Source organism: Macaca nemestrina, chromosome 13 (genome assembly GCF_043159975.1).
Source record: "Macaca nemestrina isolate mMacNem1 chromosome 13, mMacNem.hap1, whole genome shotgun sequence".
Lineage (NCBI taxonomy): Eukaryota > Metazoa > Chordata > Mammalia > Primates > Cercopithecidae > Macaca > Macaca nemestrina.
In genome coordinates, this window is record NC_092137.1 from 55,093,347 (window position 1) to 55,117,853 (window position 24,507).

At 39.8% G+C, this 24,507-nt stretch overlaps 1 protein-coding gene across 9 annotated transcripts in view; it reads left to right on the top strand.

Annotated features, from left to right (window-relative positions):
• LOC105465044 (EMAP like 6) overlaps positions 1 to 24,507 on the top strand; it is a 257,059-nt gene that overhangs the window by 51,164 nt on the left and 181,388 nt on the right. The window contains exon 1 of one of the 9 annotated variants that reach the window (XM_071076696.1): positions 14,462 to 14,520. The exons of the other annotated variants lie outside the window; for them this stretch is intronic. The gene's annotated coding sequence lies outside the window, so the exon portion shown is untranslated. Of the gene's footprint in view, positions 1 to 14,461; positions 14,521 to 24,507 lie in introns of those variants that run through there. 9 annotated transcript variants of the gene reach the window in all.

Genomic DNA, 24,507 nt, shown 5'->3' on the forward strand with positions numbered 1-24,507 from the left:
TGACCGCCACAGGGCCTCCTTTGTTCTTGTTCCTTTGCTGTCCTCAAGAAGTGGGTGCCCCTACTCCAGCCTTCATGTCTGCATTCCAGCCAGCAGGAGGAGAAAGAGGGTCACTACTAAGAACACTTCCTGGAAGTTGCACACATGACTTCCATTTTCATCCCAGTGGCCAGAGCATGGTTGCATGGCCACACCCAGCAGACTCCAAGGGAAGCTAGGAAATGTCTTTATTCTTGGTATTTATTTATGTAAAAGAAGAGGAGTGATTGTCATAGGTTGAGTTTCCTAGGAAGCAGCTCGGAGACAAGGTTCAGCTTGCCCAATGTTTATTGGATCAGTAGTGATGGAAGGGAGGGCAGAGAGAGAAGTCAGGATACTCTGCAGGCTCCATAGGATGTCCTGGCCTTTTTATTTATTTATTTATTTATTTTTTTGAGACGGAGTCTTGCTCTGTCGCCCAAGCTGGAGTGCAGTGGCCGGATCTCAGCTCACTGCAAGCTCCGCCGCCCAAGTTTACGCCATTCTCCTGCCTCAGCCTCCCGAGTAGCTGGGACTACAGGCGCCTGCCACCTCGCCCGGCTAGTTTTTTGTATTTTTTTAGTAGAGACGGGGTTTCACCGTGTTAGCCAGGATGGTCTTGATCTCCTGACCTCGTGATCCGCCCGTCTCGGCCTCCCAAAGTGCTGGGATTACAGGCTTGAGCCACCGCGCCCGGCCGTCCTGGCCTTTATGTTCCTACATTGATCAGTCATTAGGCACAGGTCATTTTGGGAAGAAGGGTGACTGTGCGTAAGGGAGCTGTTGGAAGTTGAGGTGATCTCTAAAGAACCTGACAGCCAGAGGCCTTCTGGCCAACAGCACTACCAGCAACATATCCTTCATGGAAATGGGTTCTGGATGGTTTTTAGCCTTCATCACAAATGGAAGAGCTAGCATCTCTGCTACACTACATCATAGGGTGGTTGTAAGGATCAAATACAATAAAACATAGAGGTCCTTTTGCAAGAGGACCTGGCTTATGGTAAGTGCCCAGTCTATCTTAGATGCGGTATTAGCATTTCCCAAAGTTATTTTTACAAGATGTTTTTCTCCCAGAGGATCTTGTGGTACTAAATGAGTTGGCATCCCTAGTCTAATGATCAAATGTAGGAAATAATGTATTGCAAAATCTTTATCTTCTACTCTGTGTGGATTGGTCTTTAGTCAATCCTTCTCCTAATGATTTGCATTAGAAAAGATAGTGTTGACATTGCTTTTGCCTTTGATTTTCACCCAAGTGGAAATACAGAAAGTACTTACAATATGTAAAATTCTGTATTGTTGACATTCATTACTTTTGTTAACAAATGTGTCACATAGAAATTTCCTGAAAATATGATCAAAAAATGAAAAAGCAAATACTTAGTGAGCAGACATGCAGCAGGGGGAACTTTACTACCCAATGTGAGCCAGCATTTCTCACCTGTGCCACTACAGTAGTCTAACTGGTGTGCCAGTTCCCACTTTTGCTCCAGGTGTAGTCTATTCATTATGGTAGCCAAAATAAGCCTTTAAAAGTTTTGAATCAATCTTACCAATTCCTTTTACTCTCAACCCTCCAATTGCTGCCCAGTGTATTGACAGTGAAATGCGGAGTCCTTGCCATTCCTCGCCAGGCCCTGCAGGCACTGGCCCCTAGCCACTTCTCTGACCTCATTTCTGTCCCAGCCAGTTTGCTCTAGCCACACTGGCTTCTTTGCTGTTTCTCAGACAAACCAAGCAAATGTCTGACTCAGGACTTTTGGACTTGTTGTTTCCTGTGCCTGAAACGCTCCTCCCCTTGATTTGGCCTTGGCTTACTCCCTCATTTTGTTCAGATTTCTGTGCTCCTCCTAACCTCATTGGAGGCCTTTCCTGACCTCTTTATATAAAATTGCACCTCTTGTCACTCTTTATCTCTCTCACCCTATTTTACTTTATTCATAGCACTTATCACAACCTAAAACTGTGTATTTAATGTTTATTGTTCATTGTCTGACCAGACTATAGGATCTAAGAGAGCAGGACCTTTGTTTTTACTTATTGCTATATCCCCAGGAGAGTGCCTGGCTTGAAGCAGGCACTCAGCAAATTTTTGCAAGTGGAGGAGTGAGTGTGCTGGAGTCTGGAAGTATAGTAGTAACTAAGACATGTACCCTGCCCTTGTGGAATGGGAATATATAGTCTACAACTAAAACTCATTCTAACAGAAGATGCAATAAAAATTATAGAATTTTTTCTTTAAATATATTATTGTTATAAATACCCATAGAGTTTCTAATATTGAGCTCTCCTTGCATTCTTGTGACAACCTTACTTGGTCAAGATATACAATTATTTTATAATAACATACTATTCTTAAGATTTGGTTTGCCATTATGTATTCTACTTAATATTGGCAAGTAAGAATGGTTTTCTGTAGCTTTATGATGTCTTTATCTAGTTTTGATAACCATAAGCCTTATCCTGGTTATATCAGCCTCACAGGGGTCCAACCTGCTTTATTTTGTTGTTGTTGCGTTTTGTTTTGCCTTAGGCTTTTAGCAGCCCAAAGCCATGTTTTTTAGTTTCTATCTCTAGTGATAAGTGGAGAAGGAGGAGGAGAAAGGGGCTTTATTGGCCCAACCAGAAACAGAGACTGAGAACCCATGACTGTATTCTCTCCCTTGGCAAGAATTGCCTTTTATAAAGGCAATTTAAATAACATACAGAATCCCTGTTAATGTAGGTTTTATAGAACTTGCCTGTAAAACTGCCTGGGCTCGGTACCTTCATATTGGGTAGAAGTTTGTCTTTATACATTTTACGATTATTGCCCTATTTAATCAGTTTCCTTTTCTTGAGTCAATTTTTATACTTTTATTTTCTGGAAAAGCTTTTATTTTATCTATATTTTTGAATATAGGTAGTAGGCTCATAAAATCTTACATCTGTATTTTCTAATATTGCATCTAAATATTCTAATTTGTTTTCTTTCACTGGTTGTAATCAAGCTTGGCAAAATTTTTTCTACTGTATTGTTGTTTCGTTTATAATCCCTTTGATGAGGGGTTCATTAGAAGCCCAAACTCCAGCATTATGAAATACACGCAGGAAACAAACATGCACATGTATTCCCTGAATCTACTAGAAAAAGGAATGTCTCCTTCCTTCCCTCCTGTACCACCCCACCCACCCCCATGTTTCTAACTCAACCTTGGATATTTTACAACATATATTCAGTTTGAAAGCTAATACTGATACCTTGCTTTATATGAACATTTATATACTGGGACCCTGGTGAGGGACTGACTTCATTGAGATATTTTATGGCTTAATGCATCTATGTGATTTATGTCTCGTTTTCCCTAAGTATTTATCCTAATACATTTAACAGATTCTTTGGTTTAAAAAAAACACCTTTGATTTTGTTCATTGACTCTACTTTGTTGTTACTTTATTCCGTTTCATTAGGGTCTCTTTTTATTCTACCACAATTTCCAAAGTAAGGACAGCTTTATTGCCAGCTGCAGCTTTGCTGTCCACATCAACCTGTGAGGCCTGGAGTCCCCACAGACTCTAACCTACTAATATTTGACCTCAATACTCACAGAAGGAAGTCTGCTAGCACTGAAAATGAATACTTACTTTGGTGCAAATCTTAAGGTTTTAGCATGGAGCCAAATGCCTTCTCACTGCCAGCAAATTATTTGGGGTGGGGGTGGAGGAGTTGTGATGGTGGAGTGATGGAGAGGAACCTATAAGTAGTCCAGCTGCTCTGCAGGTATCATTTAGTTGAGTGTCCTGATGGCTTCTTGACTCTGAGCTTGGACTTTTATGCTCACTTTTTATTGCAGGCTTTTTGCTTTGGGTTCCATGTAAATCTGAGTCCTTTGCTTTCTATCTTCCACATAGACCTCAAAACTTTTGGTGCACTACTAGCACCATTTCTCAGTACTTAATTTTTAACAAAACAAGACACTGGTATGATCTTGCTTTGGAAAGGGGAAATATAATCACTATCTTGGTATGTCCTTGTGGTCCTTATTTAACTCCTGTATTTTGTCATTGGCCATGTGGGAGAGATGGGAATCATGAGTTCTGTTGAGCACTGGAATCTTTTTCTCACACCAGAGTGACCAATCTGCCCTCAGCTTAGTGATTTCGGGAGCAGGAAGAGCCCTTTCCATGGGTGGGTAATGGAATGTTGTATTAATGAGTGCTTGCTTGAAAGTACCCATGTTTTCTTTGGCAAAGAAACTATCTTAAAATCCAATATGTGGATTATTTGAGAATATGATTTATTTATAGCAAACTTCTTCTGCCATCAAAATAGACTTCTGAAATGAATTTAATAAAATTATTGGGGAATATTTACATATGAAAAAATACCACTGGTTCTATTTTAGAATCTAAGCTTGTAGAGAAACAAAAGATAAAGAAAAAATGTTTAACTCTATAAAAGATAATCTAGGCATTTATGACCTAAACTTTCAAAGAGTGGAAATAATGTCTTGACTTTCTTTTTTCTCTTCAACTGGTTGGGGTCATTTAGACATGTCAGGGTAAGAGTTTTTTTCCACTTATATGTATCTGTGAATCTCTAAATGTTTGGCTTATTTGGGATTATGTCAGAATGTGCAAATCCAGAATTAATTCTCAAAAGAAAGTGAGATAAAATCAGTTTAAGATGGCAAGTGAAGGATTTGTATAAGATTTCATTAAAGCTTATTAAGTGTCGAAATTTATTACTAAAGAAGGCTCTGAAGTTTGTGCTAAATATAGAAAGAGAAGGAGGAAGAGAGAAGGGGGAGAAGAGAGAGAAAAAAGAGTTTTCTGTCTGGGATGAGGAGAAAGTTCTACCCCCCTCCCAAACTGGGGATGAGCTGTAATTCTGACCCACAAAAGTCAGTTACATTTCCAAATGAGGATTACCATCATGGCCATTTTATCACTCTGTGCAAGATGCTGACACCACGCACTAACTTTTGGGTTCCACGTATTTCTTTTTATTGTGGAAGAGAAAAAACTAAAATATTATTAGAAGTGCATTGTTAGGCCGGGCGCAGTAGCTCACACCTGTAATCCCAGCACTTTAGGAGGCTGAGATGGGCAGATCACAAGGTCAGGAGATCGAGACTATTCTGGCTATCATGGTGAAACCCCGTCTCTACCAAAAAAAAAAAAAATACAAAAAAATTAGCTGGGTGTGGTGGTGGGCGCCTGTAGTCCCAGCTACTCAGGAGGCTGAGGCAGGAGAATGGCGTGAACCTGGCAGGTGGAGCTTGCAGTGAGCCGAGATCGTGCCACTGCATTCCAGCCTGGGTGACAGAGTGAGACTCCGTCTCAAAAAAAAAAAAAAAAAAGATGTGCATTGTTGGAGTAAAATTAATATATATATCATATGTATAAAAATCTTTCCTTGCACTCTCTACAATTATGATAGTAAGAATGAACTAATACTTTATACTTTCACCTGAGAAATGACAGAGCTTCAGAATATGATTTCTTTAACTGTACAGTATTAATGAAATTCAAGATGGTATTTTGGATGAAGGAGCCAACAGGAAGAAAAAGCCATTTTGGTGACAGTCTCGTGAACTTGTCAGTGGTAGAACTAGGGAAGATAATACAAGTTTTGACATCTCAATTTCTTGCCACCCTATCTGACATGGCACTAGCTTGTTCTTTTAGAATATAGGAAGGAGGGGCTCGGCGTGGTGGCTCACGCCTGTAATCCCAGCACTTTGGGAGGCCAAGGTGGGCAGATCGCCTGAGGTCAGGAGTTCAAGACCAGCCTGGCCAACATGGTGAAACCCTGTCTCTACTAAAAAAATACAAAAATTTAGCTGGGTGTGGTAGCGGGTGCCTGTAATCTCAGCTACTCCGGAGGTTGAGGTAGGAGAATTGTTTGAACTCAGGAGGTGGAGGTTGCAGTGAGCCGAGACAGCACCATTGCACTCCAGCCTAGGTGACAAAAGTGAGACTCCGTATCAAAAAAAAAAAAAAAAAAAAAAGAATATAGAAGGAGGGCCTGGTGTGGTGGCCTACACCTGTAATCCCAGCACTTTGGGAGGCTGAGGCAGGTCGATCACTTGAGCTCAGGAGTTCAAGACAGGCCTGGACAACATGGCAAAATACCATCTTTACCAAAAGTACAAAAATTAGGGGGGTATGATGGTATGTGTCTATAGTCACAGCTACTTGGGAGGCTGAGGTGGGAGGATGGCTTGAGCCCAGGAGATGAAGGTTGCAGTGAGCCAAGATCCTGCCACTGCACTGCAGCCTGGGTGACAGAGCCAGACGCAGTCTCAAAAAAAAAAAAAAAAAAAAAAAAAATGGGAAGGAAGGCAGGAGGGAGGGGAGAGAGGGAAAAAATATCTTTACAAAAGTTTAGGTCCCTACTATTCACAGTTGGTTGTATATTCTTCAAACATATATCTGTGTAGAAGCTAATACATGCATTTAACTAAGAGACATTTATTAATAATTGTTTACAGTTTTTTACTACTGCAAATAATAATACAATGAAATGCCTTTTTACCCATTAGTGTAATATCTATTGAAATGTAATCAGAAATGAATAGTTAGATATGATAAAAATGACTTTCAGTCTGTAAGGCTAAATAATTTACTAGACAAGAGTGTTCAAAAATCAGAGTGATTTAATATCCCTTAGCTTTTAGAATGCATTGGCAAGAATGACGTTTGTAGCTTTAGACTTGTGTAGATAGATAGATGACTGTCCAGGAAATATTTGACCTTATACAGACATCTTTGCATGTGCTTGCTTTGTAGAGAGGGCTGTACTGGAGTGAGTGGTTAATAAGGCTCTTAGTTCTTCCTATATTCTCTATTCATTCTCCCCAGCAATTAAGGGAACTGTGTCTATAATATTGGAGATCTGAAGGAGAATTCAAGGTTAAAAAAGAAATACACCGTTATTATGCTAATTGTCTAAGATAATAATATTGATTGTTTAGGGAAATACCTCAAATGTACTACACAGTTTTTGATGGAATATTTGCAATCTGGCTGTAAACATGGAATGATAACGGAATGAGATATTTTCATAAGGACATAGTAAAAGGATAATGCTTAAGAATAAACTACATTATGGCTTGTGAGTCACATGAATAATGATTTGAATTATGTGACTGTGGAATTGTTGCATGAGTATAATAGATGGTTCATTCTTGCCTCTAAGCATTTGACATGCTACTTATTATGAAGGTTCAAATCCCATGCTTATTTATAATTCTTTGGGCAGTAAGAAAGGAATTATTAGCCCCGGCATCCTTTATTTGTATGTAAAAATGTGAAAGGTAATACTGTGTGGTTTTCTGTACATGAGGCTATACTACCAGATAGTAAAAATAACAATTTACCTTTATTAAGTGCTTACTACCTGCGTGCATTGCTCTGAACACTTAAACATGGAATGATCTCAGTGGCCCAACTATATATATATATGTATGTATGTATGTATGTATGTATATATAATCCCCATTTTACACGCGAGGCATAGAAATGGTCAGTATCTTGTCCAGGGACGCACAGCTAGTGAGTGGCAGGCTGGCATAGGAGTTGAGAGACTTTTCTGGCAGTGATGATAGATTTGCAAGGAGCCAGCCATCCATTTACATTCTTGTCCAGATACTTCTGTGGCCAATAAATGGCCTGAGATTTTGAAAAAAGTGATTCAGGTAAGAAGATGCAGCTGATGGCTGTGGAATGGGAAATGGTGTCATTCTCAGATAATTGGTCCACATAGGAATTAAACTATTACCAGTGTGCTTAAACTAAATTATGATGCTTGCCCAAATTATGGCAGTCACCCTCTACTTCACCTGACTGAAAAGTTTGAAATTTAATTATATCTAGACAGTACTGACAAGTCATTAAAGTTAGAGATTGCTAAATATGTTTTCAAGCTCATATCTAACACTAAAAAACATACAAGTATTATAGTGAAATACTAGCATGAATTTACAAGTATAAATAAATAAATATATATGTATATTTTATTCTGTTTTGAGACAGGGTCTCATTCTGTCACCCAGGCTGGAGTGCAGTGGTGTGATCACACCTCATGCAGCCTTGACCCCTCTGGGCTCAAGTGATCCTCCCACTTCAGCTTCTCGAGTAGCTGGGACCACAGGTACATGCCGCCACGTCCAGCTAATTTTTGTATTTTTTGTAGAGATAGGGTTTAGCTGTGTTAGCCGTGCTAGTCTTGAACTCCTGGGCTCAAGTGATCTGCCCACCTTGGCCTCCCAAAGTGCTGGGATTCCAGGCATGCACCAGTGCTCCCGGACTACAAATATATCTTTTAAATTTCAAATTGTTAATATTGAGTTACCTTTTCTACTTTTAATTACAGTGCATGTAACAAAAAGTTTTCTCTATTTTATGCCAAATTGCATTCTATATTGTATTGAAACTAGGCATAAAATAATAAAACATTTGAAATAAGTCTACATTCTAAGTTTTATTTTGAATTTCCCTGTCAGTTCAAAAGTATCTTTTCTGTATGTATGTTAAATTTTACTTCATTGTTAATCTTATTTGTTGATTAGTTCTTTTCCTTGATATTTCCCTAATAGTAAACAAAATCTTTAAAAAAAATTTACAAAGTGTCATTTTATGTTTTATGAAATATTATTTTGGGCTTTTAAAGTCAAATTGGTATATTGGGAAGCATGATAAAAATGAGATTTTAGAGTAATTGACATATTTTGAAATATTAGAGAGATTTCCTAGGGAAATTGAAAAAGACATGATTTTCCTAAATTGGGGTTATTTTATTTTCCTTGATCAAATTCAAGGCCTTGCTTTTAATTTCTTAGATCTTATTCTTCTTCCTTCTGGAAACCAACTAAGACATAAACACTGATTATCTGTTAATTACTTTGTTCTTGTATGGCTTCTCAGTTTTTTGTAATGAGTATCATGAATATGTCTAATCAAATCATCAAGGGTTATAGATATCTCTACTAGAACCTACTTGTATTTTTTTTTTTTTTTTTTTTTGCTAAATTCTGTCTTCTTGTCCTCTTCTCTAAGATGCTTTAGTGCTCCTACCCTCATTCCTTGTTCATCCCCACCCACCTCCATTTTGTTACCCTCTTACTCATTGATTAAAGGCCATAACCTCCACTAGTGAGAATGCTGGGTTCAGACCTGTGCCACCACTTGCCTACTGTGTAACCTATGGTGAACACCAGGTGTCTTATTCACAAAGAGAAGAAAAGGTTAGCACCGAATTTCGGGCTGCTGGGATGATTAAATAATCTGTGTAAGGGGTTTAGCTTCCTGTCTAATACATAGCAAGAGCCCAGTAAATCATAGCTGTTTTTATTGCTGTCAATGCCCAGTTACCTCTGTCCTTGTGGAATATTCTACATGGTAGGGAAGTTAATATATGTATGTATGTGTGCATATATTATATCGATCTGTAAATAATAACTAATAAAAGTTACATCATACTGTATTACATCCTACACAGAAAATGCTAATTTACAATGCCTGGGAAATGTCATTTACTGACCTAAAGTCTTGCCTTGTAAAATAAGAAATTATTCATATTCCATGGCAATTGATGTATATGCATATTTCTTTTTTATTGTTCTGGATATAACTATGTAATGAAACACTGTGTTATACTGCAAGTAAAAATCAAGCTTAAGTCTAGATTTTTAATTTATGCTTTTAAAATTTCCATTTAGTTAGTGTTTCAAATAACACTCAGAACATCACAAATTGTTTTCTGTAATACCATTAGGTCAGTTTGTACGCAGCCTTTAAAAACTCTTTTCATATCTAGAACAAAGCTGTATTTGATTTTAGATTTAAGGAAGTGAAATAGAGACATATACCTTTTCTCAATCTAATTTTAAAAATTTAGTTAAATGTGGATATCTGGTGTAGGAAGGAAAGAACTGTCCATGTAATTAGCTGTAGTTTATGCTGAATTCGTGCTGGTTTGAGCCGACTGTGATGATTATATTAACTGAAATGTTTTTGAGGCTTGATTTTTTTTAAAGATTTTGGGGAGACAAGATTTTTAAAAGCTGTACATGCTATTTTATATTCTATTTTCTCTCATGTTAATATAAGTAAATCCACATTGCAAGAATTATTTTAAATATCTGCACACTAGTGTATTATTATGTTCATGTTCCATAATTTATTGAACTGTTTCAATTTTTTTTGAGATAGGGTCTTGTGGTATTGCCCAGGCTGGAGTGCACTGGTGATCATAGTTCATGGTAGCCTCAAAATCCAGGGCTCAAGTGAACCTCCTGCCTCAGCTTCCTAAGTATCTGGGACTACAGGCGTGTGCTACTCACACCTAATTATTTATTTCTTTTGTAGAGATGGGGATCTTGCTATGTTGCCCAGGCTGGTCTCAAACTCTTGGGCTCAAATGGTCCTCCTACCTCAGCCTCCCAAAGTGTTGGGATTATAGGCATGAGCTACCACACCTGGCCTGAACTGTTCTTTAATGTTAGATCTTTATGAAGTTGTAAATTTTTTAATCAGTTAGCAAGCAACTAACTATATGGTGCCTATCACTTTTTTGCTGTATTAGAATAAATATTTATGAGTAGAATTACCAGGTAAGAGTATAAATACAAATACACTTTTCGTAACTTATTACCATATGTACTTTCAAAAGTGTTATAATATTTTACCATACCACTAATAATGAATTTGTATAGCCTGCTTTGCCAATATTGGGTATTGCATATTTGACCCTTAAATAAATGGGAGTTTAAATAAATGGGAGTTAGGGATGCTGCCCCCACCTCCTTTCAGTGAAATTCCAAGTAGAACTTTTTGACTCCCCAGAACTTAACTACTAATAGCCTACTGTTGACAAGAAGCCTTACCAGTAACAGAAACAGTCCATTAACACATGTTTTCTATGTTATATGTATTATGTACTGTATTCTTTTTTTTTTAAATTTATTGTAAGTTCCAGGATACATGTGCAGGTTTGTTACATAGGTAGATGCATGCACCTGTCAACCCATCACCAAGGTATTAAGCCCCACATGCTATTCTTAAAGGAAGCTAGAGAAAAGAAATTAAGAAAATCATAAGGAAGAGAAAATACACTTACAGTACTGTATTTGTCAATAAGATAAGCGTACATCATCTGTTTACAGGATGAATTGTCTGACATAGCAGGCAACTGCAGCTGCATACCTCAAGCTAGGGCAAATCTCAAGCAATTCACCATTTTTCTTGTAATATGATGACTTTTCTGTGCTTCTTGGGAAGACCTCCAGCCTAGATCACTAGTGGCACTTCATATGGATCCCATAGTGTTATTTCAGGTTTACAGTATTGCACTAAACATGATGAAAAATATGAGAGAACTACAAGAGATCCCCACCACCACACACACACACACATACACACACACACACACTGTTTTTTTTTTTTTGAGACAGAGTCTCACTATGTTGCCCAGACTGGAGTGCAGTGGCGCAATTTCGGCTCACCACAACCTCTGCCTCCCAGGTTCAAGTGATTCTCGTGCCTCAGCCTCCCGAGTAGCTGGGATTACAGGCATGTGCCACCATGCCCAGGTAATTTTTGTATTTTTAGTAGAGACGGGGTTTCACCATGTTGGCCAGGCTGGTGTTGAACTCCGGGCCTCAAGTGATCCTCCCACCTCGGCCTCCCAGAGTTACTGCCTCGACCACCCAAAGGTGTGAGCCACTGTGCCTGGCCCCCGTGGTCTTTTAGGGGATACTCGCAACACTTGAGTTCACCACAATAGCAAAGTATTACAGAGGTACAGTATGCACTACAGTTAATTTTATGCAGTTATGATTTAGTACTGTATCTTTACATTTGTTTACATTTTTCTTGACTGTGAATGACTCCATGTATTGTCTGTGTGTAAGTTTGATAAATTTTAATGTTTTATTATACATTTGTATAAATTTTATGGTAGCAAATGATAAAATAGACCAGTATTTACATGTATTTTTTGCATTAATGACATATTTTTTCTTAATTTTTTCAGTATTTCTAGGCTACACAGTTAATTTTTGAGTTTTTTCAAATTGTCACAAATCTCCAAAAAAATGTTTCAGTATATTTACCGGAAAAATCTGGGTATAAATAAACCAGCACAGTTTAAACTTGTGTGTCATCTAAGGATCAACTATATATATAATATATGTGTGTGTGTGTGTGTGTGTGTGTGTGCACGCAATTTAGGGCATGGTTATGGCCAAGAGGAGGTGGAGTGGCTACCCAGGGTGTTGGGGTGAAGGAGCTAGATGTGGAGTGGCTACCCAGGGTGTTGGGGTGAAGGAGCTAGCTGAGAGCACCCATTGTAGGGAGCCTTCTGTTTTTTCTAGTGTAATGAATTTGAGAAGTCCCACCAGGGCAGTAGAGGAGGAGATGGCTGGGCGCTGTGGCTCCTATGTTTATTCCCTGAGTGTCTCTTTTCCCTGGAAGCTTTCTCTCTGCTCTGTCTTCAAGGAGGGTCTTTCCCTAAGTCTCTAGTCCCGGCCCTTTTTTGCTACTATTATCTTAAACACCTAAGAGTAGCAGAGAGTTCCCTGGACTGAGGTCTCAGAATTCTTGACAGCCAACAATCTAGGTATTTACATAAGCAGAAAAGTCACTTATTGAAGGGTATTGGGACATTCACAGGATCTCTAGGATCGACAGAGAACACACAATGGAGAACAGTGCCCAGCCACAGTGGGGTCCCGTCCCCTGCTCAAGTGCTGCTACCGCACCCACTACCTACCCCTCCAGCAGGTTGTGGTGAAGGAAGAATCTGCTGTACCCTCTCGGGGGGACATAGTGGTATAGGTAGGTGGACAGTTTACATAAGGTAGAACCCATAACATACATTCCTCTCCATTATACTGAGTTTCTGGCAAATATTATGGGACTCCATTGAGTCCAGATTTCAACAAAGAAATGGAGCAAACAATTAGAATAATTCCCAGTGGCTTGAGTTTCCATATTGAATCCAGAGGCTCTGTTAAGACAGCTCGTCTCTAAAGGCCAGGTTAAAATAATGTTCTCCCCTTTCCTCGGAATTCATTCCCACACAGGTTCCCCAAGTATATACTGGACAAGTGCAAGTTTATATGTTTGCAAAATAGTGCCATTGTTTTGGTGTGTAAGCCTTTTTCTCTTGGGCTTGACTTTTTATTTGAATCCCAGTGCAGTTGGAATCTGCCTCTGATTATGGATCTGGGAAGAATGGGGCAGGGAGAGGTTAGAACATGAGAAGACTTAGGTTCTCTTTGAAAGATAAGTGCCTCAGATGCGCCCACTGAGGTCTCCAGGCCAGGCAGGCACTGCCTAAGGAGATTCAGCAGGGCTCTGGGGAGTCATGCAGTATGCATTGGTGGGAGAGAAAGTGGGTGGGGCGGTGTGGTTCAGCTGTTGGTAGTGCTCGAAGTGACCAAATGCTCTCATTTTCCCATCAATATCGTTTCATAGAAACACCTGACAAGGCTCCCATGGTCTGAGCCTTGTCAATGAGATGAGTTGGGGTGGAGGGGCCTTTATGTGTATCCAAAGGTCAGTTTTTATGAGAATTCAAGAGTATTTATATTTTAAAAGTAACCCGGAGGAAGACTGAATTGTGAAAAGATTGAATTGTAGTCATACAGACCTGGTTCTGAATCTTGGCTCTGCCACTTACCAGCTATGTGGCCTGGGCAAGTTCCTTAACCTCTGTGGGCCGCAGGACGTCTGTAAAGAGAGAGAAGTATGTTTATCCCATTGGATGGTTCTTGAGCATTAAATGAGATAATGTGTAAAGTAGCACATAGTAATTCATCTATAAACAGTAGGTGATTGTCACTGGATGATTAGCAAATGCTTATGGAACTGAAGTGATCTTTAGCAATGAAGTGGAGCATTTTGCTCGTGGGGAACTTGGGAGTCGCGCCTGGAGATGTCTCAGTCTGGGGTGCTTTCTTAAGATCTCTCATATCAGATTTTATAGGAGGTTTGTTTCACATGTTTAAGGTAGCCTGTATGTTTAGGTGGAATTGTTCAAATGTCCATTGTCATAAATTTGTTTAATATCGTTGCTGCTTCTGCATCAATTTTTAGGCCAGACCTAAGTTATTTGAAACCTGATTGTACACACCCCATCACCCGAGGCCTAGTTGAAACCTCCCTCACCTGTGCAGTGATTTTTGCTGTAGCCTGCCTCTTCCTCATCCTGCAGACCCAAAAACCCAGCACACCCCACAGCTGCTGACCGTAATGAAACCTAATGGTCAACATCAGAGTCAGGTAAATTAGACCCCCTCCCTTCACACGTGTTTTCTTTAAACTAGCCAACCACTGCCCTGTGGAAAGCTTGCGGGAGAGCACCCAGGGACTTTAATAAAGGCTCAGGCCCCCGAGTCCTCGCTCCCTCGCTCGCTAGCTGCCTACTTACTGGTTGAGCACGCAGGTCCCAGATGGCTCCTGCTTCCTGTTGGCCCTGCAAGGCAGGCTGCCCTCTCCTCTGTGGCATCTGTAAGTAACACTGGCTTGTTATTTCATGTGTTTTGTTGTGTGGACTCCTGTGCCTCACTTGAACCTAACTCCCTTCCTGGTCAGGGCTGGACCCAGGTGAGACAAGAGCCGCAAGGATGGCTGCCACTATAACTGAGTTTTCTGTGAGAGGGGCACCTGGTCATGTGTCCACACTTAGGATTAGGCGTCTAGCTGGGAAAAGAGGTATTCTGTGAGAGACACTATAAACATCTTGGGCTGTCCCCCCGGAGCAGGTCTGGAATCGATAGCCACTATCCAGAGAGAGACCTCAAGACCAAGTTAGAGGAAAATTGAAGCTTAGTAAAATGATCAAACAGGATTTCGCCAAAATAACTGGTTATTTTGCTGGTTATATTAACTTGTCTAATAGAATGGTCAACAGTTACATTATTGGAAATTCCTGTTGCACTTGTTTTGTTGTGAAATGGTGATGAACATTAATTGGCTTGCTAAAAAATAGGGCCAAACTCTTCAGAACGTATATTTTAGGAATTAAAACATTATTTCTCCTGAAGTTTTAATGACTTTGTTGTTTAAAATACGTTTCATTTTTATTGGCTACATGAAAAATGGAAAGTCATTTCTGACTGGTTGGAGTTCTATAGACTCAGTGCTGAATCCAGTGGTTAGTAACACTGGCTTTTTATTCCCTTCCCAATCCACCCCACCCCCTTTGCCACTTGATTACTTTTCTTAATAAAATGAGGTAGGTTTGCTATCTTTTTGCTTTTTATGCTGTCTTATATCCATCATCTGTTATATTTCCCTTTCATGTGTTCTGTTTCTGCTTAATTCCTTCAGCACTTTGGTTTTATTCCAATAAATAGCTTCTGGAATATACTTGCCTAAACAACAAAAAACAACAACAACAATGAAAAATTTCATTTTTAGCAAGCGTTATGTTGACCTTTAGAAAGAATGTGCTTTCCATAGTAGACATGGGTGGGATGTAACTGGCCCAGCTGATGTTGTCTTCAATACTTGTATTGGTTTTCTTCTCTTCCCTTGTCATGTGCCAGATACTGTATTGGATGCTTTACAAACTGTACCTTTTTTAATTATATCCTCACAATATCCAGAAGGGAGTTAATATTCTCGTCCTGCAGATGAGCAAACTAAGGCTCAGACATGGTCCTAATAGGTAGAATAGAAGGAATTTGAACCCAGAGTTAACTCTGGCACACATGCTACTTTCCTTACCAGAGCTTGCTTCTACCTAGATATTAAGTCAGTACGTACAGGGAGAGCTTTAGAACACAGAATATCTACAAATACTGATTGACTTCTCTGGCTCTTGGGCCCAAATTAGTATGAGCTTCATGGTGTGTATGTGTGGTGGGGATGCATCTTACTTTTGCAAAGCATGTACACGTTGTATTTTTAAATGATGAAAAATGTAAAGGTAACCTGTGCAAGAGGGAGATCTAAGAATAGCATTCAATAAATATTCAAAGAATGTCTTGGATGATATTGCATAATTTCAATTCATGTATCAGAAAACTCAGTAATGACTAGTGATCTTAATAGGAGAGATTGAATAGTGGGCACTTATTTCTAATGAGCCAATCGAAAAGCAAATTAGATAACTTGCTGTGGGCCGGGCGCGGTGGCTCAAGCCTGTAATCCCAGCGCTTTGGGAGGCCGAGACGGGCGGATCACGAGGTCAGGAGATCGAGACCATCCTGGCTAACATGGTGAAACCTCGTCTCTACTAAAAATACAAAAAACTAGCTGGGCGTGGTGGCGGGCGCCTGTAGTCCCAGCTACTTGGGAGGCTGAGGCAGGAGAATGGCGTGAATCCGGGAGGCGGAGCTTGCAGTGAGCCGAGATCACGCCACTGCACTCCAGCCTGGGAGACACAGCGAGACTCCGTCTCAAAAAAAAAAAAAAAAAAAAAAAAAAAAGATAACTTGCTGTGTATATGGTGACAATTCACCCATTTTCTATTTTCTCTCCCACTGTTTTCCCACATATATATATGTTTTCATTGACTTATCAGTGAGCTAACTAGGTTAATTTTTATTGTGCCCAGAAAATATTTAGGTAATTTCGGATTCACTGTGGAATGGGGAAGTGCCCTAACTGTGAGCTGTACCCTGAATTGCAGAGTAAGTTTCCAACTAGTGGGAAATATAAACATTGACAATATTTGCACTCTTAATCTGTGTGTACATTACCATACTCTCTATTGTCACCACCCATTTCACGGCTGGAGAGCCCATTCTTGTATCATTCAGATACCAGCATTTGGAAGCCAAGGACATAGATTTTAATAGACTTAGAAGCAAGAAATCTGTTATATTTTTAACATCCTTATCACCAGGCTTTCCCACAGTTGATCATTCACATCCATATCAGTATCAGGACCCTCTTGTGTATAAAGGACATTGGTAACTTAATTTTCAAACTTTGAAGCGAATAGTCACAGGCCTGTTACTGCATTACCAGCATTCAGCATTTCTTCTGAATAAAGATTACAAAAATATAATAGGTGTGAAGAGAAATACAGAGGGGTGAGGGAGGACATGTAGGTTTTCAACTTTATTTCCTGCTTCTCCTGAGTTGCACGTGGGAACACAGATGATGCGAGTAAATGCCTGATCGGGAAGCGACGGCACAGTTACAGTCCTGCCGGTATGCTCACGCAGGTGGGTCTTTTTCTTTTGAAGATAATTTATTGGGGAGGTGCCTACATTCTGTCTAGTTTGATTTCAACAGTGGTTTGCCAAAATGAGAATGAGTCCGAATTTCTCACTGAAATCTATGTATCTTCAAAATCAAGAAATCCAGCAGTACTACCCCTTCCTCTTGTACCTGTGATACAAGTGTATCCATCATTGATGGAGTTCTCCAGCAATGTCAGCCCTGAAGTTGATTCAGTTTTCTCCCCACTTCTAGTTCCAGTCAGTGGATTCTATAATTAGAAGAAAGAATGGCTGAGGTACTGTAATAAAATGTTTACCTTAGACAAAGCCACACAGATATCCCTTTTGTTCTCCTCTCCATGTCTCTGGGTAAAGTAAACACTAACTGTGATGTTAGCCTGCAGGCTAGAGCCAAGAGAACTGGAGATTGACAAAAAAATAATATAGGAGGTTCAGTAGTGTCCACCCTTCCATTTGCCCTCCGCTTGTGAAGTCCAGCCCTGGACTATACTACAAAGTAGCTGTGCTCTGGGACAAGTCATTTCTTCCCTCTGGCTTTGGTTTTCTTCAAATCTGTAAACTGAGAGGGTGGGATGAGATTATACTTGAGTTTCTTATTAGTTCTGATTCTATGAAGGAGTAACATATCTTGTTTGACTCAGAAAATCCTGACGATCTCTTTCAGGCTTACTGTAGTGTTTATTACAGCGAGCTCTTTAGAAGCTTCCACATAAGCAGACATCAGAATGCGCCTGGACCTCCCAAAGTTATCTGGTTTTCTTCAGTCTTTTAAAAGTTCAGAAATGTGATTTGTAGAAGGAGTAATAGGAGTATAAATTACAGTGGGAAATGGGAAAACATTCATCTTGAAGCCATATATTTCTCTGTCCCCTTTTGAAATGTAGTATTTTCTCTTATTTCTATTGTGTTGGGCAGAATGAAAAATGGGTCTTGATATACTTTGTCCCTTCAATTGTAGCCTACTTTATTAATGCCCCCTGGGCTGTCTCCTATAATATTGGTGCCAGTTTCTCTTTTTAGTAAGTCATTATGCAGATCTTTGGGGATGACTGTCAGAATGCTTAATAAAAACTTGATAGCTAAGCTAACTTTTGATTTGGGTCTCTGAGTAGGCATCCGTATGCCCCGCAATCTCACTCCTAGATATCTCTCCAGGTGGAAAACTTATTTTCACACAAAAGCCTGTCTGTAAATGTTGATAGCTGCTATATTTGTGATTGCCAAATACAAGGGGCATAGGGGAAATTGGGAGGTGATAGAACTGTTGCACATCTGGATTACTGTTGTGGTTCCATGATCACAGGTGTTTCCAAACTCACAGAACTGTACACAAAAGGGTGAATTTTTCTGTATGTAATTTATACCTCAATTTAAAAATGAGAAAAATTACTGCTAAAGTATATTTGAAGTATTTTTTGTACCTAATACTATAGGCACTTTGGGATAAAATACAAACACACTGTAGAAATGTAAGACATTGTTCACAAGGACCTTATACTTTAAGGAGATTGAAATTTAGGATTTCTAAAAAGATGGTATTAGGACATACAGATTATTGGAAGTAGTCATTACTTCTGTCAGACAACTGATACACAGGAGTTATAAAAAGGAAAGAGAGATAAATGATGTTTAAAGTTATAGCATCTGAGCTTTTTCTTAAAGTTGATTTAAAGTTTTTGATCTTAGGCTGGGTGAAGTGGCTCTCACCTATAATCTCAGCACTTTTAGGAGGCTGAGGCAGGCAGATCGCATGAGGCCAGGAGTTTGAGACCAGCCTCATCAACATCGTGAAGCTCCATCTCTACTAAAATTACAAAAATTAGCTGGGCATAGTGGTGCATGCCTATAATCTCAGCTACTAGGGGGGCTAAGGCAGGAGAATTGCTTGAACCTGGGAGGTAGAGCATGCAGTGAGCCAAGATTGCGCCATTGCACTCTAGCCTGGGCAACAGAGTGAGACTGCCACAAAATAAAATTTTTGATCTTTGAGCATTTGCAGGGCAGTAGAAGGGAGGAGAACCAAGTAGTAAAACACAGATCAACTTTATTTTCCTGAAGAAGCATAAGGTAAATATGTATGAGTAGGCTTTTTTTTTTTTATTGGTCCGAGCATATCATAACTACTTTTGACAATCCCTGTTTCTAATAAAATTTATGCAGCATATCTTCATATATTTTTTCTGTGCAATTCAAGGAGAGCAAATGGTTACTATGAACACTAAATCCTGTTGAACTTCCTCACACACCCCCAACATAGACAATTATTTCAAAGGCTGTGGAAAAGGCTGCTAGTTGCCTACATCTATTCTTCCCTTCCTTAGCAACAGAACCCCAGTTCTTTTCAGGAAAGCAGTGTCCCTGTAGAAAACACTTGCCAGTTTTCCTTTGAGTCAGATGTGGCTAGTGACTACATAAGTGTGGACTTCGAGGAAGGGGAGCTGGTTCGGTTAGTAGGGGCAGCAGTGGCAGAACCTCCCCAACTCCCGCCTCCTGGTCCTGGAATGCAGCTGTGATGGCTGGAACTCCAGCCTAGGTCTTTTCTCTTCCTTCCCTGGCTCCTCCATAGCCCACTAGGAGACAGTTCTTCTCGAAGAGAAAGTCTCTACTTGACAGTTGATGGAACAGTTGTTACTGGTTTCCCTGAAATAGCTCTTTGGTCAGTTCCCTTGCCTCACCTCATCTAATAAACATGAAAACTGACCCTTAATAAGCATTTCCACTTTGCCGGCAGTGTACTAAGTATATTCCATATATTATCTCGAATAAATCGTATCCCAGTGAAGTAAGTCCTGTTGTTACCCACATTTCAGACAAATACAAAGGCTAAGATAGATTAGGCAGCTGGCCCTGCTGCTTGGTCGTGCAGCAGGGGAGCTGGGGTTTCAGCAGAGGCCCGTTTGCTACTGGACTGTGCATTACACTCGGCTGCCCGTTCATCTTCACTCAAGTCCCTGTTAATGTAGGTCACTCAGAGGCATTAAAAACACCAGTTCATGGATTTCTATCACCCTTTTCTCTGTTCTTATTATTGATATTATGTAAATTTTTCTTGGTAAAATTCTTAATTTGACCACTTGCTGACCATGTGATTTCATTACTAAAACATTAGTTCTCAGTCTTCTTCCCCAGCAGAAACATCTGAGGAAGTAGGGACAGGAAGGGGAAGGGTCAACTCAGTTTCCTTAGTTCCAATCCTTTCCACACCCCTCTGGGTTCTGTAAACTGGCTGGTCCTGATGCCCCCTAAAGGATCCTATCTGCCTAATGATTTTTTCTAAGAAAACTTCTCTGACCAATGGCCCCTGCATAATGCCCCTTTTTCTTTTCAGTGGAGTAAAGGCTGGGCCACCTATAAATGGTTAGTGCACTCAGGGATTAACTTTAATAGTAAAAAGTCCTAAGCGTTCTTATACAGGTGTTCAACTTACAAAAATTGTACAACATTATGCTTATGTGACAAGTGTAATACGGTTGTTTGGTTTAATAAATGCCTACAGGAGGGTCATTGGAGGTGAATTTGTAGCTTCAGTAGGTACAAAGACCAGCCCGCACCTGTATGACAGCAACTAAAGACTTTCAGGATATTGATTCCCTTAAGAAGGAATCATTTGTTAATTTGTTGACCACACTAGCTCCCACTGACCCAGTGTTCTTTACACTCCTTTACCTCAGAATTTTACTGTGCCATTCTTGTATTATTTATCTGTGTTTTTTTGTAAGTTTTTTTAGATTGGTTTTGCTTTAACTCGGTCATAAGCTTCTGGAGGGTACAAAATAAGTATAATTTGTTTTCACACTGCTATAAAGAACTACCTGAGACTGGGTAATTTATAAAGAAAATAGGTTTAATTGACTTACACTTCAGCATGGATGGGGAGGCCTCAGGAAACTTACAATCATGGTGGAAGGTAAAGGGGAAGCAGGGCATGTCCCACATGTGGCAGGAGAGAGAGGGTGTGCGAGTGAGGTGGGGAGGTGCCACACTTTAAAACCATCAAATCTTGTGAGAACTCACTATCATGAGAACACAAGGGAAATCTGCCCCCATTATCCAATCACTTCCCACCAGGCCCCTCCTCCAGCATATGGGGATTACAATTTGAGATGAGACTTGGGAACACAGAGCCAAACCATATCAATGAGTCTCATCAAATACACACTTAACTCATGTGGGGGAGGAAAGGGGAAGAGAGGGCAAGGAGGAGGATAGGGAGCCAATTTAAAAAGCATGATATAGCATCCTGTTACTCCTAGCAAGGAGCATATGCCACCAGGGAATGTCTGGGTTTGGCTTCCTCAGTGGGCCTCAGTACTGTGCATTCACGTACATAAGCCACATGCACTGCACTGCCCCTGAGGGTGCTCTAAGGAACTGACTACAAGCAAACTTTAGTATCCAGCCCCCAGCATAAGATGTGATTTCCCCCGTATTCAACACTTAATACTTGAGTGAGCCTCATTCCCAGGTGAAAACGCTGATGAATGCAGAGGCATAGATTAGGGGATTAGGGAGCTACATCTTAAGAATTTAAGAACAGTGGTACTAATTCAGCTTAAAAAACTGCTTCTGTGGAATTGGCATGATTTCTCTTTCATGCACATACTTATTGGTGGGCTACAACTGCTGGCATTAAAAATCCAGCACCAAAATCTAGATGAGATGCTGTCATCATCCAAATTTCAAAACACTGAATATGAGATAAAATTATACAAATAAATAAAGTTACACTTTTTCTGTGAGAAAGTTTAAAGACAAGGATTTCAAAAGATTCTGAAGGGAAAAAAAGTCAGGTATGATACAAAATCCATCTAATAGTATATAAGAAAAATCCCAAGATATCATATCTATCTATGAGATCTCTCTCTCCATATCTACATCTAATTTTAACCAAAAGAAATCTCTTTGGGAATAAGTCTGATTAATGGCTTCTAAAAATGACTGAGAAAATATTTCCTCCTGAATTTCCTTATTCAGTCTTTACTCATTACTCTCAAAATAACACAATAGGAGCCTAAAGAAGCTAAATGACCTATTTCTTCAGAGAATCCATTTCTTAAAGGGAAAATGAAATATTCCCACTTCAGGTGGAATTACATTTATGTAACTTGTGTATTTTTTTTGAAGTGCATTGAGTAAAGTGAGCACTTTTTTGTTTTGGTAAGTTTTGTTTGTAAATGGAATCATTTTAAATATGCTGAGAGCTTACTATCTTAAAGGGACACTTAAATCCTTTCAGAACAAAAATTGAGTATATTAAATACGTGTGTGTGTGCGCGCACGCGCACACACACACTCAAGTGGCCATTAGTTCAGTGCCAAAAGACTTACAGAAACAGATTTAAGCATACTAGGCATCCAGAAAAGGGTATGGGGATCTACAAAGCACCTACTTAGGAGAAAATGTTGTGTTTCTTGTGGTGACATGAGTGAATGCATAGAACAAACCGTTTCAGAGCACCACCAGACTATTATAGAGGGTTAAGTGTGGTAGTAAATGATTCAGACCAGGACTCCTTACCCTGTGGCCATGTAGTCACAAGGGGGGATCCTTTAAAATGGTAAGCTCTGCAACACTTTGGGAGGCTGAGGTGGACAGATCACAAGGTCAGGAGATCAAGACTATCTTGGCTATGATGATGAAACCCCATCTCTACTGAAAAAAATACAAAAAAATTAGCTGGGTGTGGTGGCGGGCACCTGTAGTCCCGCTTACTCGGGAGGCTGAGGCAGGAGAATGGCATGAACCCGGGAGGCGGAGCTTGCAGTGAGCCGAGATCATGCCACTGCACTCCAGCCTGGGCGACAGAGCGAGACTCCGTCTCAAAAAAAAAAAAAGTAATCTGTGATCTTGCAGGTCTTAAGGTTGAATCTGAGGAGCTATATTTATTATAATAAGTCCCACTTGTTGAGGATGCTGCTGGTCCGAAGACCACACTTTGAGTAGCAAGGGGCTAGTGTAGACAATAACAACCATCGGAGTTCAAAGGAGAGAAATGAATATGGTCTGGCCTTGAGACCTCTCTCAAACCTAACCCTCTCTTCTAGTAATATGCATCCTGTCTTAATCAGCTTAGGATATACACACCTTAAACAAATTAAGTCATGATTTCATATACAGGTATATATCAGAGAGAGGTTTTTATTTCAGACCACTGCAATAAAGCAAGTCACACAAATATTTTGATTTCCCAGTGCATATAAAGTCGTGTTGATGTTATAGTGTACTAAGTGTGCAATAGCATTATGCCTAACAAAATGTAGAAAACTTAAATTCTTTATTGTAAAAAAAATGTTAGCAATAGTTGGGACTTCAGCTAAGGTCTGTGGGAAGTGGTTGGTTTCTGGTGAGACTGTACCATGGAAAGCAGCCTGTGTAGAGGTTGTAAGCACCAGCTTCAGAATCTGACTGCTAGAGTATGAATCCTGTCTCTACCACTTATCAGCCATGTAATCTTGGGCAAGTTACTTGGCTTCTCTGGACTTCAGTTTCATTGATACATTTTTTTTTAATCCTTATGCCAATAGCACATTGTCTTAATTTAACTTTATATTAAATCAAGATTTAATATAGTGTGAGTCTTCCAAGTTCATTGTTTTTCAAGGTTTTGGTTTTTTAAAAAACCTATTCTAGGACCTTCGTACTTCCATATAAGTGTCTGGATCAGTTTGTCAATTTCTATAAAAAAGCTTGTTGGAATTTTGTTAGTATTGCAATGAAGCAATTTGGGGAGGATTAGCACCTTAACAATAATTGAGTTTTTCAATCCATTAACATATTTTTATATGTAATATATAATTTTTCTATGTAATATTTTACAAGGTTTTTTTTCTGAGATGGAGTCTCGCCCTGTTGCCCAGGCTGGAGTGCAGTGGCGCCATCTCGGCTCACTGCAACCTCCACCTCCTGGGTTCAAGTGATTCTCCTGCCTCAGCCTCCTGAGTAGCTGGGATTATAGGTGCGTACCACCACGCCCGGGTAATTTTTTTGTATCTTTAGTAGAGATGGGGTTTCACCATGTTGGCCAGGCTGGTCTTGAACTCCTGACCTTGTGATCCGCTGGCCTCAGCCTCCCAAAGTGCTGGGATTACAGGCATGAGTGACCACACCTGGCCATTTTATAGTTTTTAATGTAAAGGAGCTACACATCTTTTAAACTTAAGATCTTAAGTACCTTATGTTTTTTGATGCTATTGTAAGTGGCATTAAAACCGTTTTCCAATATATAGCTACCGGTACATAAAAATTGATTTTTGTATATGATTTTGTGTCTTGCAACTATTGTTATAGTTATTTCTAGTA